Source organism: Schistocerca nitens, chromosome 7 (assembly GCF_023898315.1).
Source record: "Schistocerca nitens isolate TAMUIC-IGC-003100 chromosome 7, iqSchNite1.1, whole genome shotgun sequence".
In the NCBI taxonomy this organism is placed as follows: domain Eukaryota; kingdom Metazoa; phylum Arthropoda; class Insecta; order Orthoptera; family Acrididae; genus Schistocerca; species Schistocerca nitens.
In genome coordinates this window covers 99,441,426-99,455,506 of record NC_064620.1, presented here as the reverse complement: position 1 = coordinate 99,455,506, position 14,081 = coordinate 99,441,426, and the positions used below count along the sequence as shown (strand labels likewise).

Sequence of the window (14,081 nt, the reverse complement as noted above, 5' to 3'; positions counted from 1 at the left end):
GATACGGTGGTTATCTGTCTGTCGCACTGTCACGACAGCAATATAAAAGAGGTCGAGAGGAATTGAAGCTTTGTATTTTGTGTGTGTGTGTGTGTGTGTGTGTGTGTGTGTGTGTGTGTGTGTGTGTGTAGTTCTTCACAACAATCGACTGTTCGTTAGGTAAAAGAAAGCATACTTCACAAATCAAAATAAAGTAGATGTGCAGCTTATTTATGGAGAAAGGAAAAGAACAATTCAGTACAAAGGTGTTCAGATGGGGCATTTTTGTGAATGTACACAAAAATATTACTGTAAGGCATTGAAAAGCTGCAGAGAGAGTAAGAGGCAAACCTGAAACGAGCAGAGCGAATTAGATGTTCTGCAAGATTTTGCTCAGTGTCCGCATGTTAACTGCAGATATACCTCTAGCATAAATAATTTTGGCATTTTTTTATCCGCTTTGTATCACGTATCGTTACACCAGCAGTGTGACTATCAAGATTGCATAGGCGGCAGGAATATTGTCGCTTGATTCTGAAACGTTCAAAGAATTGTCTTCACCGTTGGAACAATGTTTACAAATGCTGGAAATCTGGAAACAGGGAAAACTACTGACAACCCGCACTGTGTGACTGATTGAACATCAGATGCAGCTTAATGTTCGATGGAGCCTATTAATTAATGACAACATGACATTTCGGGCTTCGCGTGGAGCCAACGACAAAGTCATTACAGATGAAAAACAAGCGCGTTTTTTTTAATAAAATAACTGTTTCGGTATTCGACTTAATCTATTCAGAGAAATCTCGGAGACGCTAAAACACGAGATTTGATGCTCGCTCGTACAAATGCGAGTTCACTATCATAGCCGCTGCGGCTGATCCATAGATGTCTTCTGTGTGGCAGCGCTGTAGCTGTCTATTTTAGGCAGACTCTCCTCCCTGGTTTGATGCGGCCCGCCACGACGCTCTCTCTACTCTTCAACTCAGCGTAAACATTTACATCCAAAGTCCCCAAATATTTGTTGAATACATTCCAGTCCCTATCTTTCTATGCAGTTTATCCACCTCTACAGGTCTCCCTACGCTCAAGCAAGTTAATCCATGATCTCTTAACGTATGTGCTAGCATCCTGTCCCTTCTTCTAGTCGATATTTTGCAATATTTCTTTCCTCGCCGATTGTGTTGGGAATCTCCTCGCTGCTTAGCCCATTCCACGTTCAGCATTCTTCAACGCCACATCTCCAACGCTTCGGTTCTCTTCTTTTCCGGTTTCCCCACATCGCTCTGTTCCAGAAGTACATTCTCAGCAATTTCTTCCTCAAAGTAAGGACTGTGTCAGATACTAATTTACTTTTAGAGAGCAGTGCTATCTTTACCTGTATTAAACTGTTGTGCTGTGTTAGAGAAATGAAAGGAACCTTACACTGACTAGTTTAATGTGAATGGTATCGTGAGAAACAAGTATCCTTGTGCGAGAGATTGGACAACTCGAAATACCAATTTTCCAGTAGTATCACTACTACCTTTACATCGGAAAATGAATAACTAACAGCAGTACTGCCTTTGAGAATGCAACCATCACGCATAATAGACTACGTATTTTCACAGACATTTCTGTGCCAGACGATGCTGCCAAGCCTTTGTATCACTTAATACTTAGCCTACGGCTCCCATTATATAACCTGAAGATTTTGCAGCAATGACACTTCATAACAGCTCCCCCCGCAATAATCTACAAGCATCGTATTTATTGCCAGGTACCATTATGTGTTATGATTTGTTACTGGTTATTACGTCCTCTATATGACCACACAGAGGTTTTTTTTAATTTTCAGATGTACCATCTATGCAATAATGTGATGGATCCGTGATATGTACATGCCATAAACATACGAAGAGATGGGCGAAAATAACTTCCAGCCGGCAAAAACATATTTTGAGTTACTGTATGCAGTGCTTTTTTTCTAAAAAAAGTTTGAGGGTACTCCGACATTGGATGTAATGCAGCGAAAATTACTTATAACTGTCTGCTTTTAGCCATGATGTCATCAACTTGTCGAACTAAAAAAAAATGTATCTCTTTTTATTACGTCATTAACTGAAAACTCGAGCCTATGGTTAGCACAATGCCAAACCAAAATCTGTGAGAAATGCTGTTTCATTAAGGTAACGACTCCTTTTCTTCTTCGCATCATCACTGCTGCTCCATCTGTTGCAATTGAAATAAGACTGTCATTCAGAAATTCTTTAGAAAATTACATGGAATCCAAGCAATTTAGCAATGTGTTACAAATACGTTCAGCAGTAACACTGTTCAGCTCAACTATATCAATGAAAATATTTGTAGGATCTGTTATGTCAGGCAGTTTGGTTCGTAAATAAATTATTTAAGATGATAACTGGCTAATTGTTGTGCTCTCATCAACCATTAATGACATGTTTGATTTTGTTTCAATAATTGTTTTAATCACTGTCTTCCTCATTTTCTGTGCAATGTGATTAATAATGTTAGTGCATGCATTTCTTGAATGTAAAATGCTGCCCAAGTCAATTTCGGTCTCAAAATCATTGAATGCTTGGTTCTTTTTCGCGACTTTATAAGCAGTGCGAAATATATTTGCTGTCACCTCCTGTTCATTTTGAAACGCACTAATGCAAGCATTTTCCATAGTCTTCTGTTTGGCACGAAGCATTATTTGGGCAGCAGCTTGATGAGCGGAACTTTCTTTATGTTTAAATATTTTTTTACGCAAAGAAACCATTTCTTCTTTTCTGGAACCACCTGAAGATGACACAGGTACTGTAGCCCAAGGCTGTACAATTTTCATGCTTTGTTTATTTCTTTCTACGCCTAAACTTCCTACTTCTTTGCAAATTATGCAGCAAAGTTTTTTGTTTGAAACGATCAACCAGTCATTTTTCTCACAAAATTCGATTTATTGTTCCAAAGTCCAACATTCTGGACGATCATTTAATTTTCTATCATGCACACGTTCGTTCAATGCATTTTCACACGTAGGTTCAGTGCTCAGGTTTACAGTTTCACTTTAGTCATCCACTGATGTTGAACTTCCTGGCTTTTCATTCGCACACGAATTATTTGACAGTTTTTTAGATGCAGGGGAACGAGTAAAATATTTTGTTAGTTTTGTGCTCATCTCTCACCTCCAACTTAACTTACGAGTTGCAACGAAAGACAGGACATACTGTAAAACTTCGCACAACCGACAAGAACGGAACAGCAAACGCAAACGAATAGACTTGGCCACTGTTTCTATGTTTCGATACAGTGTATCGATACGTGGAACTGTTTCAGTGTTTCGGAACGGCTGTGGTTCACTGTTTCGAAACAGTGGTGTTTCATTCCGCCCGTGTCTCGGATAACCGGACCAGATTCCATCTCGAGCCAGACACAGAAACTGTATCGTTGTTTCAAAATAAGGCTGTTTCAGTCCACCTGTGCTTGGAACGGACTAATTGTATCGAAACAGTGATGTTTCATTCCGATCTGTGTCGTACGGGATTCGGGCTCGGCATAGGTACTGAAACACAACATACCACTTTGTGACACACTTTCAAGAGTGACGAAATCTTTTTGACAAGCAATAGCATGAAGCTTAAGATATCCGAAAATAAAGCTTCGTTTCTATCTGACGGTCCTATTCCGAAATGGCGTAACATCGGCTTTATAAACACTAACCAAACAATAAAACAACGCATACTATTCACATTCAAAATAATAAATATGTGAAAATCATTCAGTTAAATTACACTTTTTTTATAACACACGTTTCTCTGGTCATGTACAGTAATCATATTAAGAAACGCAAGTAAGCCTACAACATTTTGAATAAAAAAAGGTGTAGAGTGACAGTTATTAGACATATACATAAATTTGATGTAGGTATAATTGGAAGCAATCTGTTTGACATATCACTGATAGTGTAATGGTGAACGGGAAGGGCTGGGAAGCATGGTGAATTTATAGTAACGGTTCGAAACACCTTGAAAGACAAAATTTTTTCTGTTATATTTTGTTATTTACTCGAATTATTTGGCATTATTTGTGTGTCTATAGTTACTGTGCCTATTATCCACAGTGATACCCTTTGTGTGCATGGAAATTAGCAAGATGGGTATATTACCCATACTAACGGAATGTGGGAATCCCAGTAGCATATCCGTTGTTTCTGCAGTTTGCTCCCACCTCCAGTTCCGTTCGTGGTGGTTCTTCTGTCTTCAGCTATAGCTGTCCTCAGCCAATTGAAAAGTATGAAAGTCACCACGACACGAAAGCAGCGCATTTGCTTCAGGTAATATGAAACTGCCAATACGCCTAAGAGAAAGTTTCATACTTTCTTCGATATTATTAGCGCTCTCGCACCTCATTTATGTTTATATGGACATTCTTATACAGTAGACATTCAAGATGATAAAATGTGTAGGTTTATTAGATTACAAAACACAAACTATTTCACTGTTTCGAAACAGCGTATCGAAACATTACAATGTACTGTTTCATTTGTTTCGCAACAGTTACGTGTTTCAGTTTGCCCATCTCTACAAACGAATAAAGAACAACAAAACAAAGATGGCAATGAATCGCAAAGGATCATGGTAGCAGGACCGTAGAGACATCTATCGGTAGCTCGGCGTTTGAGCATACGTATATCCGTTTGGCACTACCATCGTCCACTATTAGCGGGCGAAGTCACTACATGCTTGTCGAACTGGCTGCCAGCGATTCAGTTGTCGAGAACGGTTGCCGCAGCTTCGAAATGCTTGAAACAGTCAATGGCGTCGCTTTTCCCACCAAAAACTGCACTGGTATCGTTCGTATTGCAATTACCAACACGACAAAAATGAAATAAAAAATTTACGTCCGTGAAATAAATCTTTGGCACTCTTCCAAGTTCTCAACAACGTAAAAAAATTACTTTGTCGACGAAAAAGTTTAGGGGTACGCATCCCCTAACGTTGCCCCAGGAAAACAGCCTGACTGTATGTAATAAGTTTGTTTAAAGTAAAATGTAAGCACATAAAAAAATACGGGAAAGTAATTTTTGTAGCAACCAGTGCTTTCTAATGGACACACAGGGACTTATTTGTGAGTAGCACTCCTGCATTCGAAAACGCAACAGATTACGGGACAAGACTAATCGCTTCTGATCTGGTTAGCACTTTGTTCCGCTGATCCATCAAATGCCACATAAACTCTAAAGTAAGAAAACAAACGCAGGAAGAAACAAGGGCAGGCGTGGTCCAGATGATAGGCACTTTCTGACCATTACTAGTAATTTTATAATAGGCTGTGGCGAGCGCTGTGTGCACTTTCGCCGAAGCAACCTGTTATTGATATATTACAGACCATTTAAAGCAGCACGGAAGGTGCAGTAATTTATTTATTTAAAACACCCGAGCCTACATATGGAATACACGAGACAAATCCTGAAGAGGAATGGCTCTGAGCACTATGGGACTTAACATCTATGGTTATCAGTCCCCTAGAACTCAGAACTACTTAAACCTAACTAACCTAAGGACATCACACACATCCATGCCCGAGGCAGGATTCGAACCTGCCACCGTAGCAGTCGCGAGGCTCCGGACTGAGCGCCTAGAACCGCTAGGCCACCGCGGCCGGCTCCTGAAGAGGAGACGCTAATTTTGAATGAGAGTGTTGCGGCGATACACCTCAGGTGGACTCTGCCGGCGCTTCCCACGGCGCCGTGCTTGTGCTTGTACTTGTGGCTGTGGGTGAAAGTGGTGGCCGGTTTCTCTGACCCTCGCCACCGCCGTGCCGAGGACAAGGCCGGCCTCGGCGCTTTCACACGGACACCCGGCCACATGTCCGCCGCTAATGGCACTACTGCCCTAGCTGTCTGCTCGACAACAGGCTTCGCCCTACTGGTCATACGGGACACTACACGCCCAAGCAGTTTTGTTCGTTTTTTATCTTTATTTCTAAGTCCTCCTCTCCGCCCTCCTTCCCTTGCCTGTCTGCCTCCCCCCCCCTTTCTCTATCTCTCTCTCTCTCTCTCACTCTCTCTCTGGATCACTTAGTCTTAGCACTGACTGTATTTGACACAGACTTTCTTATCTCCTGTCTGATTCTAGACGCACGTATGTTCTATAAAGGAATGTGTAATTTGTAGTGGCACTACTGACCACACCATATTAACTGTCATTTTATACTGGGTGCTCAAAAAAAAGTGCCGAATACTTTAAGGGGTGGTGGTAGTCATCATCGAAACAAGAAAAATATGTCCAATAAGCTTCGCTATGGAAACACATATTTTCCAAGGCAAACGTGTTTATAGTAAGGGTTACTCAACACTTGGTTGCGGATATTACGACAGTTGTTCAAATGGTTCAAATGGCTCTGAGCACTATGGGACTGAACATCTATGGTCATCAGTCCCCTAGAACTTAGAACTACTTAAACCTAACTAACCTAAGGACATCACACAACACCCAGCCATCACGAGGCAGAGAACGACAGTTGTTGCATTGGCGCTCCGTCAGATGTGTCGGGAGAGATTACGACGTCTTACTCAAAGTACGCAGATTGTCTGCAGTCCGCTGTTCAAATGGTTCAAATGGCTCTGAGCGCTATGGGACTTAACATCTGAGGTCGTCAATTCCCTAGACGTAGAACTACTTAAACCCAACTAACCTAAAGACATTACACACATCCATGCCCGAAGAAGGATTCGAACCTGCGACCGTAGCAGCAGCGCGGTTCCGGACTGAAGCGCCTAGAACCGCTCGGTCACAACAGCCGGCGCAGTCAGCTGTGTGGTTCGGGTCGTGTTGTAGGCTACGGTAGTTTTCGTCGTGTTTGTGTGCAGTACTGTCAAGCCTGGGTACGTATCCTAGTGTTTTACCTTCTTCCAAACTCGAATTCACTTATGTTTTTACTATAATTGCACTGTTCCTACGCACAGATGGTGCAGTACATTTACATATTCTCTCTTCCACCACTTATTAACAATGGAAGGTTACTACTCGACGAGTGAAATGGCTGATACGATATTCTGCTATGGTTGAGTGAATGGGTTTAGCCTATGAGTCCGTGCCCTCTAGGCTGAAAAATATACACAGCGCATAGTGCCCTCTGATCAACTGTTCGGCAGCTTTTCCAGCGCCTGAGGGACACAGACACCCTTGCACCTCGGAAGACTGACAGTGGAGGGTCCCGCAAAGTCCGTACGGTTGAAATAGAGGAGCGTGTGCTATGTTCGGTGGAAGAAAGCCCTGGGACCAGTGGGCGGCGGTTAGCGACATCAGAAGGCGTGTCTCACCCTCTTATCTGTGGAGTACTTCATGAACAATTGCTGTACTCAAATCATCTACAGGGCGTTCAGGTCCTAAGACCACTGGATCATTGTGACAGACGGCAGCTCTGTCAATGGTTGTTGAACAAGTATGCCGCCCATCTACTGTCCACATCCGAGATTTTATTTACCGATGAGACACTGTACACAAGAGATGGTTTTTCCAAAGAAAATACCGCACTGGCTGTATTAATGACCTATTAAATCTGCGACCGGTTTCGCACCACTTATCGCTGCATCGTCAGCCAATCTGTACAAAAAATAATGTAATAAGAGCTCATATAAACTACTCGACCCCCCAGTTTCTTAAACAGGTAGCCTTACCCCTATAGCTTACTTGTTAGTAGTTTCTGTCCTATATATTTTTATGCGTACTCCGCGCCTTACGCATTCAGAACCACCACATTTATTATTCTTATGGTTTTAAGTAACTACAATGTTTTATATTGGCCACCTAGTATGGTATTAGACTTTTTTTAAAAAAAATGGACATAAGGAATTGTTTATCAAATCAAATGTTTAGCAGCACCCCCCCCCCCCCACACACACACACACTCTTCACACCTTGTTCACGTCATCCGGCCTCTGGCGATTCTCGGGGCCACTGCGTGAGCGCTTTCCGGGTTTCGGCCAGTCAGTCAGGCCGTGTCCGCTGCCGCGCGGCTCCTCTCATCTTGCACGGTATGTTCTGATATGTTTACATGGCCCTAATTCCGCTGTTTGTTCATGCTAATGTTCCGCTCTTCGTCGTTTGTGTTTAGAGGAGTTTTATCAGTATCGTATTTTATTTTTATTTTCCAGGTCATTGCCGCTCCCATCATTTAAAAATTTTAAAAAAGATTTTTAAATTTTAACTACCGCTTTCACAAGATGACGGTATATTGGACGTGAATGTTGGGGAGGCGCTACAGGGCAATGTTCAACGTTACCATGTTATAAATATCGTATGTGAGTACTTTCTTGTATCATTCAAAAAACTGGTTGTTTAAAAGTTCAGTTTATACCTCAGAATTGGGGGATCGAATAGTTTATATGAGCTCTTACTATATTATTTTTTGTACATATTGCCTGAGGACGCACCGATAAGTGGTGCGAAAGAGGTCACAGATTTAATAATAAACACTGATACAGCCAATGCGGAATTTTCTTTGGGAAAATGTCGAAGTTTGGCTGTGGTTGCCCGCTCTACAAAACAACATGTTACAAGAAATGGTGTTGTGAATTTCCATATTCAGCATGTATGGGCAGATGTAAATCCCCAAGCAACTCAGGAAAGAGGGCTTCAACACCGATTCTCAATCAACGTTCTGGCAGCCGTACTTGGCACACTCTCACCGCAATGTGCGCGAACATCTGACGCAGACGTTTCAGGGCCGCTGGATTGGTCAGGGAGACCCCACACCTTGGCCTGCTCGTTCCGCAGACCTCAATCCCTACATTTCTCGTTATGTTCACACTTGAAGAAATTGCCACTCAATGATGCGCGGACACTAAGAGTCGTGCCAGCAGGTACAAAATCAACCGGGTAACTTGAAAGGGTAAGTAATTGGTTACGTCGGAGGACAGAGGGGCACACTGCCATGAATGGACGCCACGCTGAACATCTCCTGTGAAAACGAGTTTATCGCAAAAAGTATGCATTTCCGGAGCCTTGTTTACTGACTTTTTTCCTCGTTTCGATAAGTACTAATCTCTCAAAGTATTCGACACTTTTCTTGAACACCCTGTATAGTAGTACATTTTTGTCCTTTGTTGCAGCTACTAGAAAACGGGTATTTACACCACCATATGCGTTTTGTTTCATTGGCGTACAATATCGTCAGTAATCTGCAGCTAAACATTCGTAAATTTAGTTTGCTTTCTAGATTTAAAAACATATCGTCCCAAAAATACTGAGGTGTGTTATTTACTTTATGCCCGATTTACGATTACTCCAGTATATCGACTGCTTCCTGTTTTGGAAGTCACCTTTCGTTTGGCACCTATACTTTCTGCCTAATGTAACGTTACTTTGGAGCACTGCACATTTTCTGACGTGAAATATGACCCACCACAGCAACACTAATGGTTGTTTGCATAATCGTGGCTAAACGCGTCTCTATGTTCTTCCCCATCTCCACTCCCCTTGTCTTCTGCAGTCCACCTCGTCTCCTCTCCCTTCTTCTCTTTCTCATTACAAACTCACTCACCCTTCCCTTATTTACTTTACATTGACTTTTCGCTACTTTTACTCATCCGTCGTCTTTTCCCCACCCTCTCCTTCCCTCCCCTCGCTCCCCCTACCCCCATTTAGAATTTTAATTCTTACACTAACTCCTCGTTTCACATACATGTTAATTAAAACGACGTAAAACACATACAACAAACCATAGATGAAGAAGATATTTTTAGATAAAGTGAAAACCAAACTATTAGATCAATTGGCAACAAGATAAGAAAGCAAACGAAAAAATAACTCAAAAATGGGCAAGCATACGACATTTCCTGATGTAAGCGAAAATCGGAAATAAAATTCGGCAAGTAAAAATCACATTTGAGTATGTTTTCTAACGAGCCGTCTAAGAGCAAGAAGGAAGGATGGAATGAACTTCAGGATTTAACGTCCAGTAGACATCAAGGACATTATAGACTGAGTACAAGCGCAGAAAGTTACAAGGGTGGGGACGGAAAACCTCATTGCCCCTTCAAAGGAACTGTCCCATCATTTGCCTGGAGCGGTTTATGGAAATCACGAAAAACTTAACTGTGGATGGCCGGACGCGGATTTGAACCGTCGTCCTCCTGAACGCAAGTCCAATCTGCTACCCATTACACCACCTCACTCGGTTTACACGAAGAAAGCAAACCAAAATTGTAAATATATTTCATTACAGCCCACTGATGTTTTATACCAGTAAAGCGAAAGGAATATGGTGATACAAACGCGCATTTTCTAGTAGTGATGCAGACGGCTTATAAATACCTTTTATACCGCTACGAATACTGTGTCCACACAGATAAATATATTTTATGTTCTACGTAGTGAACTTTGGAAGCCTTTCAAGTGGTGCTGGCTTCATTATGTCAGTTAGCCCTCGGCCCCGAACTAGGTCTTCTGTTTTTTGGAGGTTTCTCTTGTTTGTCAAGCGGGTGTTGGAACTAGAAGTCCCGTTGAACTAAGACCTTTGAACAAGACACGTGCATCCGACCAGTCAGCTATGAGCACTCAGTGTTAACCAATGTACGTGTGGCCGCTGTGTGTCAACGTCGTTGTCACAAACAGAAATGGAGCAGCATCTCTAAGTTCCTCCTAAATGTTCTGAGGAAGAGAAAAGTGCGTGCAAAATTCTTCGCGCATACCTTGACTCTCAAACAGAAGCAACGAGGCTTGGATGCCTGCTGCGATTTTACTGACAGTTAGATGCCAAACGCGGAAAATTCTTTTCTGATAAAACTCCCTACGGATGTTGAGACATTGCGTTATCAATACAAACGTACCACCAAACAACAAAATGCAGAAATTCTCATAAGGTTGAAACACTCCCGATTAATATGACACCGACTGACATAAACCGAAATAACGGCCTAACTTTAATTTTGATGTGACCGTGGCCTAGTAGATAAATGCTAATCGAATTCAGCAGCTTCGGGAGTCGTTTCCAACAAGGGCGCGGCTGCGCAACGATGTTCACTCAGTGGTAAAGGATTCTGCATTAACCAACGCCAAGCTCTTTTACACTGATTGACACCTGCTGTTTAGACACAATTTGAGGCAGACACCCCGGGTTCGATTCCCGGCGGGGTCAGGGATTTTCTCTGCCTCGTGATGGATGGGTGTTGTGTGCTGTCCTTAGGTTAGTTAGGTTTAAGTAGTTTTAAGTTCTAGGGGACTGATGACCGTAGATGTTAAGTCCCATAGTGCTCAGAGCCATTTGAACCATTTTTTTGAGGCAGACACTACTTTCGTCTCCGACTTGTAACTGCGGTCAATCTCATCACAGGTCACAATGGTGTGCACACACAGTCCGCACTGCAATCCAGTATGCAGCTGGCGCGAACGCGTATTTACGGCACACTGTGAACCTTTACAAAACTCTTGTCACGTTTTGCTGAGGGTCGACCCACGGCGGTGGGGGCTCACTGAGCCGGTACGAAACTACGCGTAGCTCACAGCTCCGCCCGGACAAGATGGACTCCAAACTCTAACTACGTGATTCGATTAACTGTCACTTCATTCATTTAGCGTTACCGGCCCTTTACAATCGATTTTGCCTACCATCAATCTGTGTGGGACAAAAATGTGTTTGGCCCGCATCTCGTGGTCGTGCGGTAGCGTTCTCGCTTCCCACGCCCGGGTTCCCGGGTTCGATTCCCGGCGGGGTCAGGGATTTTCTCTGCCTCGTGATGGATGGGTGTTGTGTGCTGTCCTTAGATTAGTTAGGTTTAAGTAGTTCTAAGTTCTAGGGGACTTATGACCACAGCAGTTGAGTCCCATAGTACTCAGAGCCAATTTGAACAAAAATGTGTTTATCGTCGGGTCCTTACAAGGGTCAACGCTTTGACAACATATCCAATGTCCAAGCCTATGTGACGCGTCAAGAGAACAACATCCCAAAAAAATGGTTCAAATGGCTCTGAGCACTATGGGACTTAACTTCTGAGGTCTTCAGTCCCCTAGAATTTAGAACTACTTAAACCTAACTAACCTAAGGACATCACACACCTCCATGCCCGAGGCAGGATTCGAACCTGCGACGGTAGCGGTCGCGCGGTTCCAGACTGTAGAGCTTAGAACCGCTCGGCCAAACCCGGCCGGCCAACAACATGCCAACGAAGGACAATTTCAAGTGGTTGTATGAACTGTCTGTGCATTCGGTAGTAAAGTGAGGGGAGACTATGTAGAACTCCTCAAACACTTAAACCAGCATCTTAATTTTTCTATTTTTTATTAATCTTGTTTCAAAATTTTGACGGCGTGGGGTGTGTATAGAAAACATTGCAGCGCCTACTCCCTTGGTGCAGACCTAACGTTACTTTCATTTCTGTGGAAGATTCGGCGTTCAGCGTAAGTTATTGGTTTCTGTCAGTCAGATGTTCCTGTAGCTGATCAGATATTTGCGCAAATACTTCCTTAGATCGTATACTGTACAGTAGACGAAGATGCGGTACGATCTCGAAAGCTTTATTACACTGGCGGTGTCCTCACGAAAATGTCTTATGGAAATGTAGGAAGAATTTTTGTTTATAATTTCGGACCAGATGTAGTGTACCTATAATATGATTAAAATTACTGGATAGTTGACGTCTGTCACTTGCCGCTACAGCGTTTCCACATCGGCTGCCGGTTACCGCTCGGTTATACGTGACAGAGAAACACGGTGGGTCACTTCACAAACGCTGTCAGCGTGTAAGGCGGGCGCCGCGGGGTGTGACGGAAATGCGAGATGTTCTGACGACAGCTGATTTTAAGTGCCCAATGACTGAACTTCTGCGGACGACGCGTGTTGCAGACCTCAGTTTAAACTGACGTCCTAACGTAACCACAACATCGTGATGTGCAATGTGTCCGACAAAACGGTGGTCAACAATCTGCGGCAAATTACACTGGCTACACGAACTGCCGCTTTACCAACCAATGAGCAGTCATGTTTGACACTTGATTGTAGATTATAGACGATACTGGCAGATTCTAAAGGTAAAATAGTAATAGGAAGAAAATAAAGGAAAATAAAAAGGTCAATACGGTGATGGAAATGACACGGCAAAGTATAAGAAATAAAAAAATACATTTTTAATCAATTAAGTAGATAAAATTATAATCAAAGTCTTTTGATTAGATTTTCACTATCCTTCACGAGTTTCCAGCCTACTACATTCTACGTATCAAGTAATTGCGCTGACCACTACGTACGACACCACCTAGCTTAACATTGTTACAACTAACTGTAACTCACATTCCTGTAGCAACGATGAATTGCAACCTTCAAAAAATTCAAAAAATTATTTTCACATAACGTCGTGCGAAACTTTTCTAATGTAATCCGATGTCTGTGGGTACAATAACTGTTTATGTGAAGCTAAATCGCGTCTTGTGTGGTAGGATCTAGCAGTGTTTGGTTAGTGCTGTGTATGAAACGCGTGCATATCGATGGCGCGCGTGCGTGCGTGCGTGCGTGCGCGCGCGCGCGCTTTATGGTTATCACGCGTGATGAAATACGACATTAAAGGGCCAGATCCAGCATTCGGGGTCCAAACACAACAAGAAAGATAGCATGACAGGGTGATCTGACCACCCTGGCAGTCTGGCAACGGCGAACGGTTCGGGTGTGACGTTGAGCGCTCTGATTGGAGGCAACCAGCTCCAGCCAGTGAAGAGTCAACTATCAGGTAATTTTAACCAGACTATAGTGACTGTAAATGATAATTAATTGAAACCCTTAGCTGCCGACAGGTGTTGTTGATATACCTCGATGGGGACAGCTGAAAATGTGTGCCCCGACCGGGACTCGAACCCGGGATCTCCTGCTTACACGGCAGACGCTCTATCCATCTGAGCCACCGAGGACACAGATGAATAACGCGACTGCAGGGACTTATCACTTGCACGCTTCTCGTAAGACCCACATTCCCAACCGTCCTCAATACTACATATGTAATGTACCTAATAGATATTTACCCATCCACTCATTACTCACGCACACTTTGGCGATTCCCGTAAGAGTTCGGGTGACCTGTGCGCATTCGCACAGACGAAGGTCAATGGCTGGGTAGCCTTTAACTATAT

General features: G+C 43.0%; 1 non-coding gene across 1 annotated transcript; it reads right to left on the bottom strand.

Moving 5' to 3' along the window:
- Positions 1 to 13,788: 13,788 nt before the first annotated feature.
- Trnat-ugu (transfer RNA threonine (anticodon UGU)) lies at positions 13,789 to 13,862 on the bottom strand. The gene has a single exon. It is a non-coding gene; the product is annotated as a tRNA-Thr (tRNA).
- Between the last annotated feature and the right edge of the window lie 219 nt (positions 13,863 to 14,081).